This window comes from Papaver somniferum, unplaced genomic scaffold (genome assembly GCF_003573695.1).
Source record: "Papaver somniferum cultivar HN1 unplaced genomic scaffold, ASM357369v1 unplaced-scaffold_133, whole genome shotgun sequence".
NCBI classification, from domain to species: domain Eukaryota; kingdom Viridiplantae; phylum Streptophyta; class Magnoliopsida; order Ranunculales; family Papaveraceae; genus Papaver; species Papaver somniferum.
In genome coordinates this window covers 17623513-17641524 of record NW_020622492.1, presented here as the reverse complement: position 1 = coordinate 17641524, position 18012 = coordinate 17623513, and the positions used below count along the sequence as shown (strand labels likewise).

Below are 18012 nucleotides of genomic sequence, written 5' to 3'. Positions count from 1 at the left end.
CTTGTGGAACGATCCTGTATTCTGCATACTATCTCATCGATAGTCGTGCACTTACGGTATTATAATTATATCCCATCAAGTTTTTGGCGCCGCTGCCGGAGACTAAAAGTTGTTATTTTTATTTTTTGTTAAATTCGTAAATACTAGGATAGATTAGATTTGTTTTTTTTCTTTATTTTATTTTATCTTCTATTACTTGTGGGTATCTTTTTACTTTTGGTGTGCAGGTTTAAATGCATTAAAAGTGGAAATAAAATTTGACTGCCAAAACGTAAGTAAGATAATCCATTTATTTTTGTAAATATTTATATTAGGATTCTAGAGATTTTTTTTTTATAATTAGACTAGGATATTATTTTATTTATTTTATTTTTAAAAAAATACACGTGCACACACAACAATTGCATCTTTCGGCACCGATTTTAGGAAAACTCGTGGTTTAGTACGGTGAACCCTTTGGGTGTTATCATCCGAAACACCACGAGCCCTAGCCTCGTACAGTTGACCTGTCTTTGACTGTAGGTATATTCTGCTTAAGGTAACCCGACCCTACCTATTTTAGTTGACCTTGCATTTGCATGTGCACCAAGAAAATGTCGAACTGGTATTATGAGGACCAATATAATGGATATCGACCCGAATTTCAAAATGCATAATATATGTGCTTTGACTATAGTGTGGATAGTACATGGGACCACTACCGACCTTCTGAAAGTTATGGTTCTTACCACGGTGATCCCAATTACTATTCGCACGCACACCAGTCATATGGACGGGTAAGTGAGCAATATTATTGTAAAGACCCCGAAGCTCGTCAACGCTATTAAACTAGTCAAGAGACGATATAGCCGCTAAGGACTCGATTAGTTTAATACGAACGTTAATTAATAGGAATTTATCTAACAAAAATTTAGGTACGAATTTAGTACCGTTGAATAGATCTCGAAAAGTTACGTGGAATGGACTACTTGAACGTGTCATTCGGACATCGGACGAAGAGGATATCATCAGATTGGTTTGAAGGGGGAAAATGGTCTTTCGCAGATAGGCCGACCTAGACTTCCCTTATATATGAGAGTGTGTGCAATAGTATTTCTCGTTTGTCTTATCTAACCTAGTCGAGCAGATAAGCTCATTCATTCTTATTCTTTCTCTTTTTTCTTCCTTCTTCTTCTCTTCTCCTATGTTCTTATTCTTCTTCTTATCTGGTGATTCAGAGAGGAAATCTCTGTTGAGAAAACCTTACAGAAAATTAGTGAAACCAATCAATCAAGTGTGGTGTTGATGATTTCATAGTTTGGGTTTGGTTAGAACCCTCGATTGAGTTGAAAAGAAGTGTTTCTGTGAAAGACAGGGTTTGAGTTTGATGTTGAGTTTATTTGTAAATTGATAAGTTAATCGGGATGTTAACTGGTGAATATTAAGAGGGTTGATATCTAATTTAACCTGTAAAATTATTTTGATGTTGAACCAAGAGGTAGGGTTTCTGGGAGAAATTCAAAGAAGAATTCGAAGATGGAATTGAGAGTTTAAAGGGAAGATTTGAGATGGTTTTGACCAGGTATGAAGTAGAATTGTTAGTATGAGTTTAATTTGATTTCAAAGCAAATTAGGGTTTTTGTTCTTCCCCAAAACAGAGATCAGGGTTTATAGATCGAATTGTATATTCTTATGGGATTGATAGATGAACTGAGTTGTGGTGGATGAAGAATAACTGGGTTGTAGTTTAATTGAAGATGTGAAGTGGTTATGTTGAAAGATCAGTGAGTTAGGGTTCTAAAGAGGATTGAGAAATAAATTGGGGTTTATGGTGTGGGTTGAAATTGAACTGGCTTACCAGAGAAGATGAATTAGTTTTAAGATGCTGGACATGTGTCTGAGGTAATTGTTCTTCTCTGTTATTTTTGTTAAGTTATGCAGTTATATTGAAACAATAATATTCTGGAATTAATTGAGGTTGAGATGATTGATCAATGAAACTGTAATTGTAGTTAGAAGTGGTAGAGATAGTAAAAAGAGTTGTTGAATTTGTATCTCAGTTGGATGAAGTGATAATGCAAGTGGTGATTAAGTTACAAGGTTTCAAATGGATTTCTGAATCTGAGATAGAGAAGGCAGTAGCTGCTCTGGTGATGGTGTTATGTTGAATTCAGATTGCAGAGTTGTTCTTATTGAATGGAACAATTAGTTGCAGGAAATAACAGAGCTGTAATGAGGCCTCAGGGTTAAAGATGAACTAGTTGTATGAGATGTTGTGTGGCTGAAGTGTTAGTATGATGGTTAGATGATTGTATGGAGTTGTACCCTCTGTAGAAGTTTGTAACTGCAATTTCAGGTAAGATGAATTGTGATTAAGAATGCTCTTGTGAAGTTTACTTGGATTCGGTGTACTGTTGTAATGCTGGTGGTGATGGATATGTGATGTATGAGCTGTTATAGGTGAAGTTTGGGTATAAGAGGGATTAGTGAATGTTGAATTGATATTGTAGAAAGAGTTTTGCTGTAAAAGCTTGGAACTGCAATTACAGGTAATCTGTATTTGAATTTAAAGTGAGTCATGAAGTATTTATGCTTTGATTGTATGATTGTATTGATTAGATGAAGTTATATAATCTGGTAGGATTGAAATAAGAATGAAGAAATTATTTAGAGTTTGGATTATGGAGTTGTACTGCACAATGAGTGTGCATTTATATTATTTGGCCTGAGCAATAGCTCTGGCCTATGCCAGAGTTTTGGCCTTGTGCCATAGCCTAATCAGGATCTGACTCTAGCTGACTTAGTCAATCTGACTGAGTTGAGTTAACCTGTTAACCATTCTTAAATCGGTTTGACTCAGTGGACCTTGACTGAGTTATCTTCTTTGACTGAGTTGACCATTTGACCAGGACATTGACCTTTGAATGGACGTGGACTGTTAGTTCACCCTTTAACTGTTATTGGCCGTTAGTTGACTCAGGTAGACTGGGCCTTAAGTTAATGGACTTGTTTAGTGGACTTTGGCTTAGGTTTAGGTTTCCTAATTTGATGTAGTGGACCCTTATGGTCTGATTTAGCCTTTGGTTTCTTCTACAGAGTTGTATATCTTCTTAAGACCTATCAATGGACTATAGTTACAACCTAATTGAATTAGTAAACCTTAGATGTGCTAAAGATAGATAATAAAAGGGTGTAGAACCATAAATGGACTTAGAACCATCAGATAGAACTATATAATTCTTGTATGAGCCATTTTGGTTAGATTCTTAGACTTCTTGTGTGATTAACAGTTAGTCTGTATTAACAACGATCGATTCGAAGGATGAACCAGTGGATCGTGGTCTCCAAGTAGGCGTGGCTTGTCATCAAAAGAGGTGGGAATGCATTTGACTCTTTGGTAACCATTATTGTTTTCCTTTACAAAAGTTTATGTTTAACAAACTCATGTATTTATGTTTGTGCGTTCTATGCATTGTTTAACTTGTTTTACGATAATTCTGTTGATTCTGTTAATCTTTCCATGGTTTGGAAAGGACCTGTAATGTGTTGTGGTCAATATGAATTGTTATGGGAAATAAGAATTTCCACGTGTGGTATATAGGATACGCTCCTTCACATTTATACCTAGAGCTTTTATGATATATTGGTCGGCAGTTTGCGAGTTCGGAATTGTCGACATCAATACTTACGGTTAGGTGTGGATTTGCGAGTTCGGAATTGCACAACCATAGTATACATTGTTTGAAGAAGGAGTTTGTCCATATACATGTTTGTTACAGTGATTTGGTCACTATTTAATGTTTGGGAAAGCATGTACTGTTTTCCATCTCTTGCTTATGATTACTTTAAAGTTAAATGTTATTTTCCTTGTGGGCACCCCTTTTAGGGATGATGTGCTCACCCATCCCCACTTTCAGTTTCAGAGACAGATCAGAGTTGCGCAGCGAAAGCTTCAAGGGTTGATTTCGTTAGTTGGATAACTTCTGCTATATTTATTATATTGTATATTCTATTTGTAAACCAAATGGCTATTATATAAGTATCATTTTAGAGGAGATTTGTATATATATATTCCAGAGCGAGGCTAGTTTTTGGGTTAAGTTTTGTAGCAGATTTCTTAATTGAATGCTAAAGTATATGATTTAGATTCTTAGTGCCTCTATATTTAGTTAATCTCTTGGATTAGTCAGCTGATGCGTGTCGTAACCACAACAAATTAATTAATATTTTTTCCACCTAATTAACAAGTAATATAGTGTAGTCAAGTTCATTCCCACGAGGAGCAAGAGATTTTTAGTTGTAAAATTGTCACAAAAAAGGGGTTTTGGTTTTAGATTTTATAAAGCAAAAGAAAATAAACAAAGCAATTAAAAGATAAAGAAAATCAATAAGAGAAACAAGATCAAGGAATCATTCTTCGTTGCAAAACAATGATTTAAGTTATGTTTTTCATCCACATGTTATTAGTCACAGATTATCACCAACCGTAGGATAGCAGGTTCGCTTAGCTAACCCCAAAATCCCTCGTTTCACTAAGTAACAGGTCCGCTTAGTTATCAAATTCTATTCAAAAGAACCACCTTGATGTTCGATTACAAGATGTAATTCCCCCGAATGCATTAAGATTTATGAATTTAGGTTTAGTACTAGTAGTTAAAGTCGGTTCGCTTGGTCCAATTCTAGCGTTGTTTTCACACACAATTGCTCCACAGAATCCCTCTGCAAAGTCTCGTGTTTTTTACTTGTGTAAAGTGTCGAGAACGATTACGTATTCCCTAACTCCTACTAGCTTTAGGTTGAGTTAACAAATCAATTCAGCGTGCACTCTAAATAATCTATCAAACAACCATGAATGTATAAACATTCCAATTAGTAAAAACAAACGATAATCATGTGAAAACTTCAAAGTAGATTTAAAACATAACTCAAAACATGTCAAGAACTAGGAGTTCATCCTCAATCAATAATAAAATTAGCTGCTCATGCTAAGAAGTTCACACACAAAGAATAAAGAAAAGAGAAATATTGTGTGTGTAGAGGTGTGCAAAAGTGTGTAAAGAAAAGTAGAGAACTTCTCTATTTATAGGCTTGAAATTGCTTGCACTCCTCTTAGGAATAGGATCCCTTTCCCATAATAATTCCAAATCCTTGTCTTTGTAAAATTCTTCCACCTTATCTTTCCAAATTCAAGCCCAATTCCTCAAACCCATGAGTCTAGAGAATTCTTCACAAATATCTGCACTTTTGTGTCGCCTGGAAAAGTACTCGGGATCACCGAAATCCGGACTGAAACGACACCGAAATAGTGCTGTCGGTCGCCAGAATCTTCTTCTCAGTCATGGAATATTCCGTCAGAGGATGTTAAAGTTAAAAGCTGACCTAACGGTCTTCTGTTAGTCAACTGGGTCAAAGAAAGGGGAAGTCAGACACCAAGTTAGCATCTTACTCGGCTAAATGGTCTTACTCAGTAGAGGTATATGGCTGGATCGGTCATCGGCCGGTAACGAGTTGACTCGCCATAGCAGAAACCCGACCGAGTTTTGTTTATATTCAGGGCATCTCTAAGGCCATTTTCAGGCCGATTTTAGCTCTATTTCTTGCAATCCTAACACATACATCTAGCATTCAAACTGGTTTCATTCAACAACAGAGCTTCAAATCATCATCAGCTCTTCAATTCTTGCAACATCTTTGTAATTCAACCACATAGCACCACCAACACTTCCCTGTTTGTTCTTGGTTCATTGCAAGCTCCACATCTTCTTTAATTTGCCATCATCTTCATCAGATCCCCTTAAGATTTCTCGAGCAATTGCTGTTGAATCTAAAACCAACCCATCAACAACATCTCGGATCTCAACCACCACCACAAACCCATGAACATCACCACCACTGTCATATTCTTCTCCATCGCCTAAATCAACAGCAACTACCAAGAATTTCCATCTCAAATTCAAACCAAAAACCCATTTAATTCACGGCAGATACCATCAACAGCTTCGTCTCTAACCCATCACCAAAGCCACAAACCCTGATTCCTTCAAACCCTGGTTGAATTCATCTTCGATTTCTTTTCTCTGTCTCGTAAATTTGACAGCACCTTCCTCTATGGTTAATTCCATATCAAACCCTAACTTCTGAGATCTTGAATTTCACCTCAAATTCTTCAATTTCTTTCTTTTCTAGAGACCCACAGTAACATCTCGCATCCCATGTTTTCCTTCTGAGTCCACTACATCGAGCTTCCATTAATGGCATCAGCTCGTCTCTCGGTTTCATAAGCAGCAGCCGCTGCTTTTGTTTCTCACTTTCAGGCAAATAGAAATGAGAATGATTGATAAATAAATTCTCGATTTAGGGTTATAGAAGCAGGTTATATGCGATACCCGGTCACCTTGAAGGGCTACCCAACTAGCATCCCCCTAACCTTTGTTGACTGTCTTTTAGTATTTCTCCAAAATACAGTTGCTCCTTAACCTTGGCTGGGCTCCAGATAGTGTTCGCCTAGGAAATGACCTTTTTGTGTAATTTGGATGATTTATTCTTATTTTCCTCCGCATGACTCCAAAGTAGCTATAAAACTCAGAACATGCGTAAAATACATAATTTACAAGAAAAATAACAGAGAAAGCATAAACAATATATAATAAATAGGATGTTTTCTGCACCATATCATCAGTTGTTAGCTTTGGGGGCGCTACAATTATAATGACCAAAATGTAAGTTCTTTGTCTTTGGAGGATTTGATGAAGCAGTTGCAACAAAATAATTCTTATGATCCTAGTATTTCCTTAGAAAATTCACTCAAGCAGTTGACTGAAAACTTAAATAGGAGAGTCGTACTAAAGGAAAAATTTTATGAAGAGTCACTCATGCGTGACTTAGATATGAAGAAAATAATTGCATATTTAAATATTGCTCTAAATGAACTTAATGGCCAATCAAATAAGGTTCAACCATCTTCGTATTGTTATTATGATGATGATAGTGTCTATGAAGAATTTGAAATATGTAGTCATCATGACGAGGAAAATGTTACACCAGTTGACCCTTATGATTATAATGTTGTTTCTAGTTAAAATCCTAATAATGTTGATAATTATTCACCTATTCAAAAGGATGAGGATTTGACTAGAGACACCATAGTTTTAAATGGTGTAGTATATCATTGTGATTATGAAGCCGACGATGGTTTGGAGGAAAGAGTTTATCCTGAGAGTAGTGTTTTAGAGTCTAGCGATTCGGAAACAATAGTCTCTGTTGAGGATTATAGAAATGTAGAACCACCTAATTTCAACCTAGAAGAAATAAAAAACCATTTTCCTAAATCTGTTAATTTAGAAATTAAGGAATTTGTGACTAGTTTATCCAAGGATATTGACAATTCTAAGTTTGGGGGTGAATATCATTCTCCCTATGGTTTACCTTTGACTCTTACAAATGTCCCTAGCTTGAGACTTGACGTATGTGCCTCTACCATCTTAAGAGACTATATTCATGCACGTTTTCCTGAACCTAGTTATGTCCAAAAAGAAACTCAGTTAATAAAAACCCATCATATGGTTGATGTGGTTAATGCGGTCCATGATACCATAATTGACTTTGTTGTCCCACCAAGATTTTACTTACCAAATGTGGGAGTATCTGAATTTGAAATGTGTCATTATATAGTTTTTAGAACTAAACCTAATCATTTTAAGGAATTAGAATCGTCGAAACATTCTCTTAAGAATGATCACCATTATGGTCAACTATGTAAGTCAAATCTAATTGACTTAAAGGATCCACAATTATTCAGGTTATTATTATGTGCTTCTAAGTTTTTATTTGATTTTTTCCAGACTCTACAACATGATCCTTCGGATCCTGACTATGAGGAAAATAAGCCAATGAAAATATTTTATCTTAACCTTTTTATAGAGCATGAACCCCAACCATAACTAGATGTAGTTGTCTTAAAAAGGAAACTAGAAAGGGGTATGCGTTATTTGTTCATTTTCTTGGCATTCCTTCTATTTGTGGTAGCTTTATTTGGTTTTGATGACCCACATAGGTTCCGATTATTGCTATATGATTTTAAGTGGTGACTAATTCTACCGACGTCTGGTCGAAGATACTAAACTTGGTGCTTTATAGGAGTCAACCCATACATGGTGATTTTAAGGTCCCTCTGGAGGACCCTATTGTACATTGGTTTTTTTTTGTTTTTGTTTTTATTTTCTTTCTTGCTTCCCATGGAAGGATTGCTATGCTTCATCCAGGTACTATATTTTCGATTTCTCTCTTTATAGATTCCTCTTGTTACTTACATTTTTGGTATTGCACTTAATTTGAAACATTAAGGAAAATGTTGGATTTAAGTTTGGGGGTGAGGGAAAAAAATTTAGTTAGTTTTTAATAAAAATAATAATAAAACGAAAAAAAATATAAAATAATAATAACAATAATAACAAAAAAAAAATCCAGAGCCTAGAAATTTGTGCCAATTTAGGATGGTACTAACGAGTCTAAGTGGATGGAAACATCTTGGTTGTAGGAGTTAAGGAATCAAATACTAGAGTCTATTCATAAAAAGACAGAGTTCAGGTGTTATAATGGAATCATCACATTATGTTCCGTTTTTATTTCTTTTTGCAAACTTATATATTTCTCTAAGTGATTTGGTAGAGCCCTCTCATCGAATTGTTACCACTGTTGGGATGGAGTAGAGTGATTGAGTTACTAAAAAAATAAAAGAGACCAGACCAATCAGACCAAATGGAATAATTAACACTTGGATAGCAATATGTGTGTGTTTTTCCTGTCTCCGTCGCCTAAACAAGCGTGGAACGCATGATCCATGAGAACTATCATGTAATCTGCTGACAAGAAGCATGCACTTGGATCCAAAAAATATAATCATGTTGTTACAAAAATATATAAAAAAAATAAAAATAAAAAAAATAAATTGTTCAATGAATAAAATCGACCACTGGTTCCCTTGTATATGCCAGTTGTGTTGTTTTAGATTGAGGATTATCGACCGTTGGTTCCCTTGTATATGCCAAGCTGTGTTGATATTACTCCAGACCAGTATCTCAATCAAGTAGGATATGATTCATCTTGGCGGAGGCCTTCAGACAGATATGAGAAACACCATTGACCTTAGACAACATCGTTTGAACTATATATCTCTATAATAATCTATTCATGTGATCATTGTGATTCCAATATTGAAGTCCATTGTGTGACTATCTAAGTAGAGATCTGTCACTTATAAATGTATATTTAGGAATTATTTATTCTTTATTAGCTCCGACCATAAAGAATATTATTCTTTCCATACTCTTCATATATTTAATTCCCTTTAATACCTTTATTTCTTCATTATAGTAAAATATCTTTTTAATATCTTATAAATGATGTCGACATAATGGGCTCCACACTTTCCACACTCCCATATTCGAATAATTGGACCAAATGAAATAATTCTCCATTTTCTTCCTTTTGGGCCTAACCCATTAAATTATAAGTCACTTCATTTCCTCCATTTTACGAACGGAATTTCACATTTTAGTCCAACGAGCTTTATTTCCCAAAAACACCTACAAAAACACAAATTAGCAAAATAAGTACAAAAATGGGTACTAACAATATAGAAAATAGATATCAAATTAGACACATAAATGCGTCTATCAAATGCCCCCAAACTTATTATTTGCTAGTCCCGAGAAAATCAAACTAAACTAATTTTAAAACATACAACTCCCTTTCATTGAGGAAACGGTCACACTTAGCATGTATAACAAGCCTTTAAACCCCTAGGTGGCCCTAGTGGCCCAGTTATAGTCTCGGGTGGGTTTACATGAGGTGTACCCACAAAATCTTTTACTCCAAACCCTAGATATTTGTGAAGAACTCAGGAACAACACTAAAGAGTCTCATTGGTTGACATACTTTCATTAACTACAAGAGGAAGTACCCGGAAGCGAATCATATAACTGCATGAGAATTATACTATTTGACGTGTGGCAATATCTTATTGGAGGTATTTGCATCTCATTGACATGTGGCGCATTCTCATTGGATGATGACGTGGTAGTGAGAAATAGAAAAGGAAATTGTTTTCCTTTGGAAGCTATAAATACGTTGGATACAAGGAAAAAGGGAGTCCGGAGTCTGAGCAAAAGAATAGAGTTTCTATTTCATTCTTTTAATTTTCTTTTGTAATAATGGAGTAATCTCTCTGCTGGGGTGGAGGAGGAAGCCAATTATGATATGTAAGAACCTCAATTATTATCTAATAAAATATTCTTTTGGTTTAAATTGTTTTATTAATTTCTCTTCTAAAAAGCTTCGTTCTTTAAACCGTTTTGAATAGTCTTCGGCTATTGATATTTTATAAGCGAAGGAAATTATACCATTTTGGGTTTACAAAAAAAGTTGTATATTTATTTTAATTGCAACATTTTCCGAGACATGAGATTGGTTTCGATATTGTCTTCAGTGATAATATGAATATTTTGTAGAGATGAATTGAGAACTTTACATGATTAGTTTGGTGGAATCCAAAACCCTAGTATTCTTTTCTTTACTAGTTCATTTATTTTCTTAGTTTTATTAATATTACTTCCTTTATTATTATTATTATTTTAATTAGGAATTCAGAGATAACAATTATTTGGTCCCTGTGGAACGAACCTGTATTCTGTATACTATCTAATCGATAGTCGTGCACTTGCGGTATTATAATTAAATTTCATCAAGTACACATAGCTATGTCCAACGATTTTCATCTTCAATGATTTTAGATTTATTTATTTAAATTCTAAGTTATTTGGAAGATGATTTTTTGCAATTTTAATCTTTATGATTTTATATATTACAAATTGTTATGGGATATGTTGTTTACGCCCGAGAACCTGTGACTGTCCCATACTTGTTCAAAAGTTATCTCTATTATGTCGGTATGAAAGTATTGATAGAAGATAGAATGAACTTTTGATTTTACAAAAGTTAAAGCATTTTATGTCATTGTTTTGATGGAAGAAAAGAATGAAACTTTTGTTTACAAGGATTAAATCTATTATATGTCATTGTGCAAATAGTGATGGTAAATAAAATGAATCCTTGTCTATTCCGAAGTATTGGTCGATCTCCGATCCATATTCTTGTGCATATACTGTGTTGCTCGATAAGTTTTCTTATGTTCGAGCATGACCAATTGAATTGATCACTTTTATGGTTAATTTAGTTGTGTAATTTCAATTGAGTTAATTATGGGTTTTGTTGTGGTTAATTTAATGGCGCATTTCGATTGGTAATCATGAATTCTTTTATGGATAATTCAATTGAATACTTTGGATTCAGATTCATGTTTTCATGTGATTTGGTTATGTCCAAAGAGATACTTCTTTTCTCATTAAAGTAAGGTTTCCTTTGTTGTTCTTTCGGGAATGACATTTTATGGGGGAGAGTTCTTTTTGAGCTTGTGCTTAATTTCCAAATCTTTGTGGGGAATGTGGCTTTGGAATATTACAGGGGTTATCTTGTATCTTTATAAACTCCTTGATGAATGCATTTAGCTTCGGCTTTATGATGGCATCTAGATAAGTTGATATGGTATTCTCTTTTGGTCATGAAGTATCTCTATGAAAATTTCATGAGGATCCCACTAGTTTTCGCACCTGTGCCAATTTATATTGACAAAAAGGGGGAGAATTAATGTGTAATGTGATACTAAAAATACATATGGTTTACGGATCATTATGTAAGAGGGGGTGGTTTTCATGTCAAGATGTAGTATTGACTAAGGGGGAGTGATACATATCACCATAGTATTGTTGTCAAAGTTGTGATACAATTGAACTTTGATGTTGTGTAATAATACTATGACACTGTATAACAATGATTGAGAGCACTTGTTTTCTCATTGTTATCGCTACGGATCTTCAAGAACTATGATGCTGAACTTACAACCTTTAGGATCATGGAGTACTTGGAAGTGACGAAGATTTTGAGTCGCGTTGAAGATGCCAAGGAGATCAAGCATTTGGATGAGAATAAGGGTGCACACGGTACGGTTCGGCTCGGTTCTTGCCGAGGCCGAGTACCTGTACCTCCCTAAGATCGGGACGAAGATTTTGGACCGGTATCGTGTACCTCGGTTCCGGTGCGGTTCCGGCACGGTTCCGGTACCAGTCGGTACCTTTTCAGCACAAAAATGACTGCCTTTTCTTTTACCTGTTTTTTCTATAGAACAAATTCTCATTCAAAGCAACAACTAATAAGTAGCAATATTACTAACAAACCAAACAAACAATGTCTTGAAAATATGGAAAAAAAGTAGCAGTAGCCACAGACACACACACTAAGTCTTGAAAATGAGAAAATCTGAAAAAAGAACAACTACTCAACTAGCAGTGCAGCTAGTGCTTCTGTAATCTTGAATCTTGATCTTCTAATCCATGTCAGCAGCACTTGTGGTGTCATCACTGTTGATAGGACCAAGTAACGCTGCAAAAACAAATAATAGCAGTTAGTAACTATTAGACTATATCTATTACTTCCAAACACAAGTAATAATGTAATATGTTACCTTCTTCAACTTCAACATCATCATCTGGTATGTAATCAGATAGAAGATCAAGTTGTATTGGCTTCCTTAGCCAGCTTTGTGTGCAAAGCAATGCCTCAACTGTCCTTGTAGATAAAGAGCTTCTACAAGGACTTAAGACTCGCTTTCCTGTGCTAAAAGCAGACTCAGAGGCAACAGAAGACACATGAATGGCTAATATGTCCTTAGCCATATGTCCAAGTATCTTATACTTTGTACTGTTGGTCTTCCACCAACCCAATAAGTCAAACTCCTCATCATCATCTTCTCCTTCACCTTCTTCATACTCGTCAATGAAATATTTATCCAACTCTGTTTTTCCCTCATCATCATTTGGGCTTTTCTTGAACCTCTTACTCCTTGACATCAACTCTTTCATACGACTTGGCCCTGCCACTGGTTTACTTACCACTGCTTTGGCTTTTCCCTGGATAGAACTACTTGACTCCTCCTCATGAACTGAATAGGCATCCTTATATTCTTCAAATAGAATCTTAAAATCCAACTTACCAAGCTTCATAACAGATTCAACCTTAGAAGAATTCTTCCCATACAAGAGCTCAAGAGCAAATTGTAGTCCTTTTTCTTTCTCTCTAGGATCCAACAACATGGCAAAAAAGGTTGTAGGTTTCATCTTTGCATAATCACCCCAATATTTGTTATACTTCTTAAACATTTTTCCAGCCATAGTAGCAATAAAAGGATCTTCATCTACATTATCTCTAAACTCAACTAGTTGCTCATATATGATAACTAATTGCCATAAGAAAGTGTTTGTTGTTACCTTAGTTGAGGCTGAAAATGCAACAGTGGCATCAAAGAATACTTTCAAACATTTGACAAGGCCTCTGGCAAAGATCCAGTCCTCTTCACATGGAGCAGGTTTCCTCACTACTACCTTCTTCTTCTTCTTTTGTGTCTTCTTCTTCCCTGTCACCTCAACTTCTTCTTGTTCTTCTTCACTAAATTCTTCTTCTTTTTCACCAACATTAACATCAATATCAAAATCATTAGCATCAGGTAGATCTTTCTCACTCTGTTTTGGGTAATAAAACAACTGTCGATATTCCTTGTCATACCTTTCTAACCTAATAAATGCTTTTTCTAACACTTCTGCAGCCTGTAGCATCAAGAATGTGTTGTTCCACCTAGTCTTAACATCTAATATCAATGTTACCTTAGACTCTATTCCAACTAATTTTGCACAACGCTTAAGCTTATCCAACCTAGATGGAGAACCCTTTATATACTTGACAACTGACCTGATTCTTGCAATTGATTTGTTGTAGACCCTCACAGCATCTTTTTCCACAAGTGCAAGTACATGAGCTTCACACCTTACCTGAAAAGGTGAATTCAAACAAGTTAGAAAGTAATAAACATAATCCTAAGTTAGAAAGTAAAAAATAATAAGTCATATTCATATACATATACTTACATGCAAGTACTTAGCTCTCTCTTCTTCCCTTGTCTTTGAAACAATACTAGTCTTCAAATAATCCATTGCTACCTTGTTGGCACTCACATTATCCAAAGTGACAGTAAACACATCTTTAAGCTCCCAATCTGACAAACACTTCTCTAACATCTCACCAATGTCAATTCCTTTGTGACCCTAACCTCACAAAACATAATAATTCTCTTTTGATACTTCCACTACTGATCAATAAAGTGAACTGTTACACAAATATAGTTGAAATTGTTTGGTGAAGTCCATGTGTCTGTCGTCAAACTAACCCTCTGCTTGGTTGACTTGAAGTAATTTTTCAACTTTTCTTTTTCTAATACATACATGTCTAATAAACATCTATAAATAGTCATTCTACTTGGCACAACTGGACATTGTTCTAAGCATAACTGCTCTGTTATAAAGATGTCTCCAAAGGCATGTGTTCTGCTGCAAAGATTACATATGGACAACATAGACCATTTCTAGAATATCAACAAGTGTTACCAGCTCTATCCTAATCTCATAGATAAATTCCTATCCACGAAGGGAACCTAATTAGCAACTTGAATCTTGTAATTCAACCACCACACATTCACATTTACATATCCCTTGAATGCACAAATACCAAATGACAAACCTTGAATGTGCAGTATCAGCAACCCTCTAGAATTACTGAATTAGTGAACTCCAAGAACTTAAATCTGCACTTCAGCACCTAATCAAAAGCACAAGAAAAACAAATAAATTAGATTTCAACAACATTTAATAAACCCAATTCAGAAAACGCACTCCACTCCAAGAACTTAAATCTGCACTGCAGCACCTAATCATACACTTGATCAAGTCAGATAACTTCTCAGTACCTATTGATTCTTCATTTCAATAAAATCCATTTTATTTAGACAAACATGGAGGTGATGAAACATAAGAAGATTCATGAAACATAAGAACTAACTACTTGTCATTCTTGTCCTGCTCTAACATGTAATTGCAGTTAACTACTTGGTACTTATATAGCATCATCAACAAAGTCTAACAGCAGTATAATGAACCAAATCGTAATCCCAAATTTCTAATTGTAACTAGTAGGAACACCTAACCCATATTAACTTTATAAACAAAAGTTACAAAACCACAGAATTGGAGCATCACTGCAAGTAAATGCACTTTGACAACACCAAAAAGATTGAGTAACTAACTAATTATCTACCTACTTCTAGCAATCATGTAAATCAGAAATCAGAACAATTACTAACACCCTAATTTCATTAACAAAAATAAAAAGAAGTACTCAAATTACTAAAACAGCACCATTACCATTCAAAGATTAGCACTAGACACTAGACAGTGAATTAGGAACAACATAATCCAAAACAACAACAAATCTCTAACCTTTTCCTTCTCTTTCTCCACTCCCTTAGATAATCTGATTGATACTTAATCCAGTTCAGTTCCTTTCTTTTCCCTTTGTCTTACCCTGTGAAAGTGAAACCCTAATATAATCAGACATAGCTTTCAAGATCAAAAGATTCAAAACTTCATAAAAGTAATGATTACACATTGAAGCTTTGTCTTGATTTTTCACGAATCATCAACGAAAACATGATTATAATGAAAGAGAGGTACACAGATAAGATTCATAAGAAGATGCAGATTAGAAGAAACGTTAACCTAAATTGAAAAAAAATAAATCAAAATCCGCAACATCTGATTACCTCTTAGTAAGAACTGAGACATAAACTCATATCAATCAACGAGACAGAGGAGTAATCCAAGTTCCAACAGAGTTCTTCACTTATTCTCCTTCTCAGAGACAGAGGAGAGACGGAAAGAAAAAAAGAAACGAAATTGAGAATAGAAACCCTAGCCCTATAATGTTTGCTTATATACCACCACTTAATCCAACGGTTATTATTGATCTATCATCCCCTAAATCTGACGGCTACAACTAATCGGTACAGACGGTACGGTTCGGCACGGGACTAGGCCAGGGCCGTGTACCTGTACCTCCCTAGCCTTGGTTCCTATTTTTAGGACCGGTAACTGTACCCCGTACCTGGTTCGGTACTGCTCCACCGGTTCCGGGACGGTCCGGCTCGGTTCCTGTGCACCCTTAGATGAGAAGCTACAATTTTTATTTATTTTGTAATCCATATGTATTGATAGTTTTGTCATTAAAATTGAAAAAGGGGGAGATCGTTAGAGCACTGCTCGGTCGAACTCGCACGCGTTTCTATCTCAAGCATGTTTGTCAAGTTTAGTTGTCAAACCTATATGTCTTGATTTCTAGACTACTTATAGCTAAGTCTCAGACTAGGACGTAGTTTGTGTAGTTGAGCTTATACTTCATGACGCTTATCACTTGAAGACGAAGAACTACTAAGGAGAGCTTTTGGAACTTCATCAATAAAAGGTATGTGGAGACTTAAACTCATATATCACTTGGAAAGTCTATTTCTACTTTATCTCCTATATTGAGACATAAGTCGTGTTACGATATAGTTTTCTCTATACACATTTGAGATTTCGAGCTGAGTATACATATTTCTCGAAATATGTGTTGGTAAGCTTTCGTTTCGACCAAGTTCATCTTATATCATGAGAAAATTGCTGAGTAATATCTTATATGGTTTGTGTGATACAATCATTTGGTGTAAGACTTAGAATATCTCGATAATGATTATTTCAATATCTTGAAAATTGCTTTGATGCTAATAGTGTGTGAAAACGGCTAATGTCATTATAGAAGAATGTTTCAATGACTGAAATAAAGAGTTTAGAATCATGTAACCATCTTTGGATATAAGCATATATAGTGTGTTCACACATTAGTGTATAAATCCATAAACCGGGAACAAAGAGTATGCATATGTGTGTATACGAAATTGGTGAAGGAGACAGGTTAAGTATGTGTAACCGTACGCATACTGGCAGAAGTTTTCCAACCAAAAAATTATGCTGAGTTTGGGAATTAACAAGCTCTTAACTAGTCATATTAAGTATGCGTACCCGTACGCATACCGGCGGAAGTTTTCAAACCGAAAATTTCTGCTGAGTTTGGAAACTAAACAAACTCAAATCCGGTTTCTTAAGTACGCATACTTAAGCTGGTTACTTTATCAAATCAGTTGTACATGAACCTAAAACGTTTATCAATAAGGAATGCAATCTTTGCAAACCGTGGCTATAATGTTCATGTATCAATTCGAGTGAATCAAACCGATTTTGCTTCAATTGTGTTCTTGTATAAATCCATGATAATACGGAAATTGAACAACTCTTTAACTAGTTTCATTTGAGTCATTTGAACTAGTTATGGTTAAGATGAATAAGGTTGATATGAGAGTAATCATATGGCTAACCTCGGTTAACTATTTGTGAACCAACATGGTGTACACGTTTAGGTACGGTTACATAAACCTAAACGAGAGTACGTTTCATTTGTGTGTAACAAGATACTTTCGATCGATTGAAAGATATTAGCTAGGTTGAATCAGGTTTTTCATCTAACGGTGATTATTGAATGCTTAGTTACCAAGGTAACTTGGATTGCAAATCCTGATTTGAAAACTATATAAAGGAGAACTCTAGCAACTGGGAAACCTAATCCCCACACCCCTTGTGTGTTACTAGTTGCATAACTAGAGTCGATTCTCCTTTAACCTTAGGTTTCTTCTCGATACCCTGTAGGTTAACGACTTGAAGACTTCATTGGGATTGTGAAGCCAGACCCAACTATTCTCTTTGTAGTTGTGTGATCCGATCTTGTTGTTTCTATCGTGATTGAGTGCAATTGTAAAATTGGCTTAAGATTTATATCTCTGATAGGAAAGATAGAAAAGTAATCACAAACACCTTCGTCTCATCGTTTGTGATTCCACAATAACTTGTTTCGCTATTCGATTATGTTTATTGTGAGCTGATTGATAATACTAGGTTGTTCTTCGTGAATATAAGTTCGGTTTATCAATTGCTTCTTGTTCACTTT

At 35.2% G+C, this 18012-nt stretch overlaps 2 long non-coding RNA genes across 2 annotated transcripts; one reads left to right on the top strand and one right to left on the bottom strand.

Annotated features, from left to right (window-relative positions):
- Window positions 1-1125: 1125 nt before the first annotated feature.
- On the top strand, window positions 1126-4133 carry LOC113333435. The gene is made up of 3 exons (XR_003351983.1): window positions 1126-2528; window positions 3270-3353; window positions 3897-4133. It is a non-coding gene; the product is annotated as an uncharacterized LOC113333435 (long non-coding RNA).
- Window positions 4134-14651: 10518 nt separating this feature from the next.
- LOC113333529 lies at window positions 14652-16032 on the bottom strand. Its single transcript, XR_003352114.1, has 3 exons — window positions 15740-16032; window positions 15417-15501; window positions 14652-14739 (listed from the first exon to the last, which is right to left on the bottom strand). It is a non-coding gene; the product is annotated as an uncharacterized LOC113333529 (long non-coding RNA).
- Between the last annotated feature and the right edge of the window lie 1980 nt (window positions 16033-18012).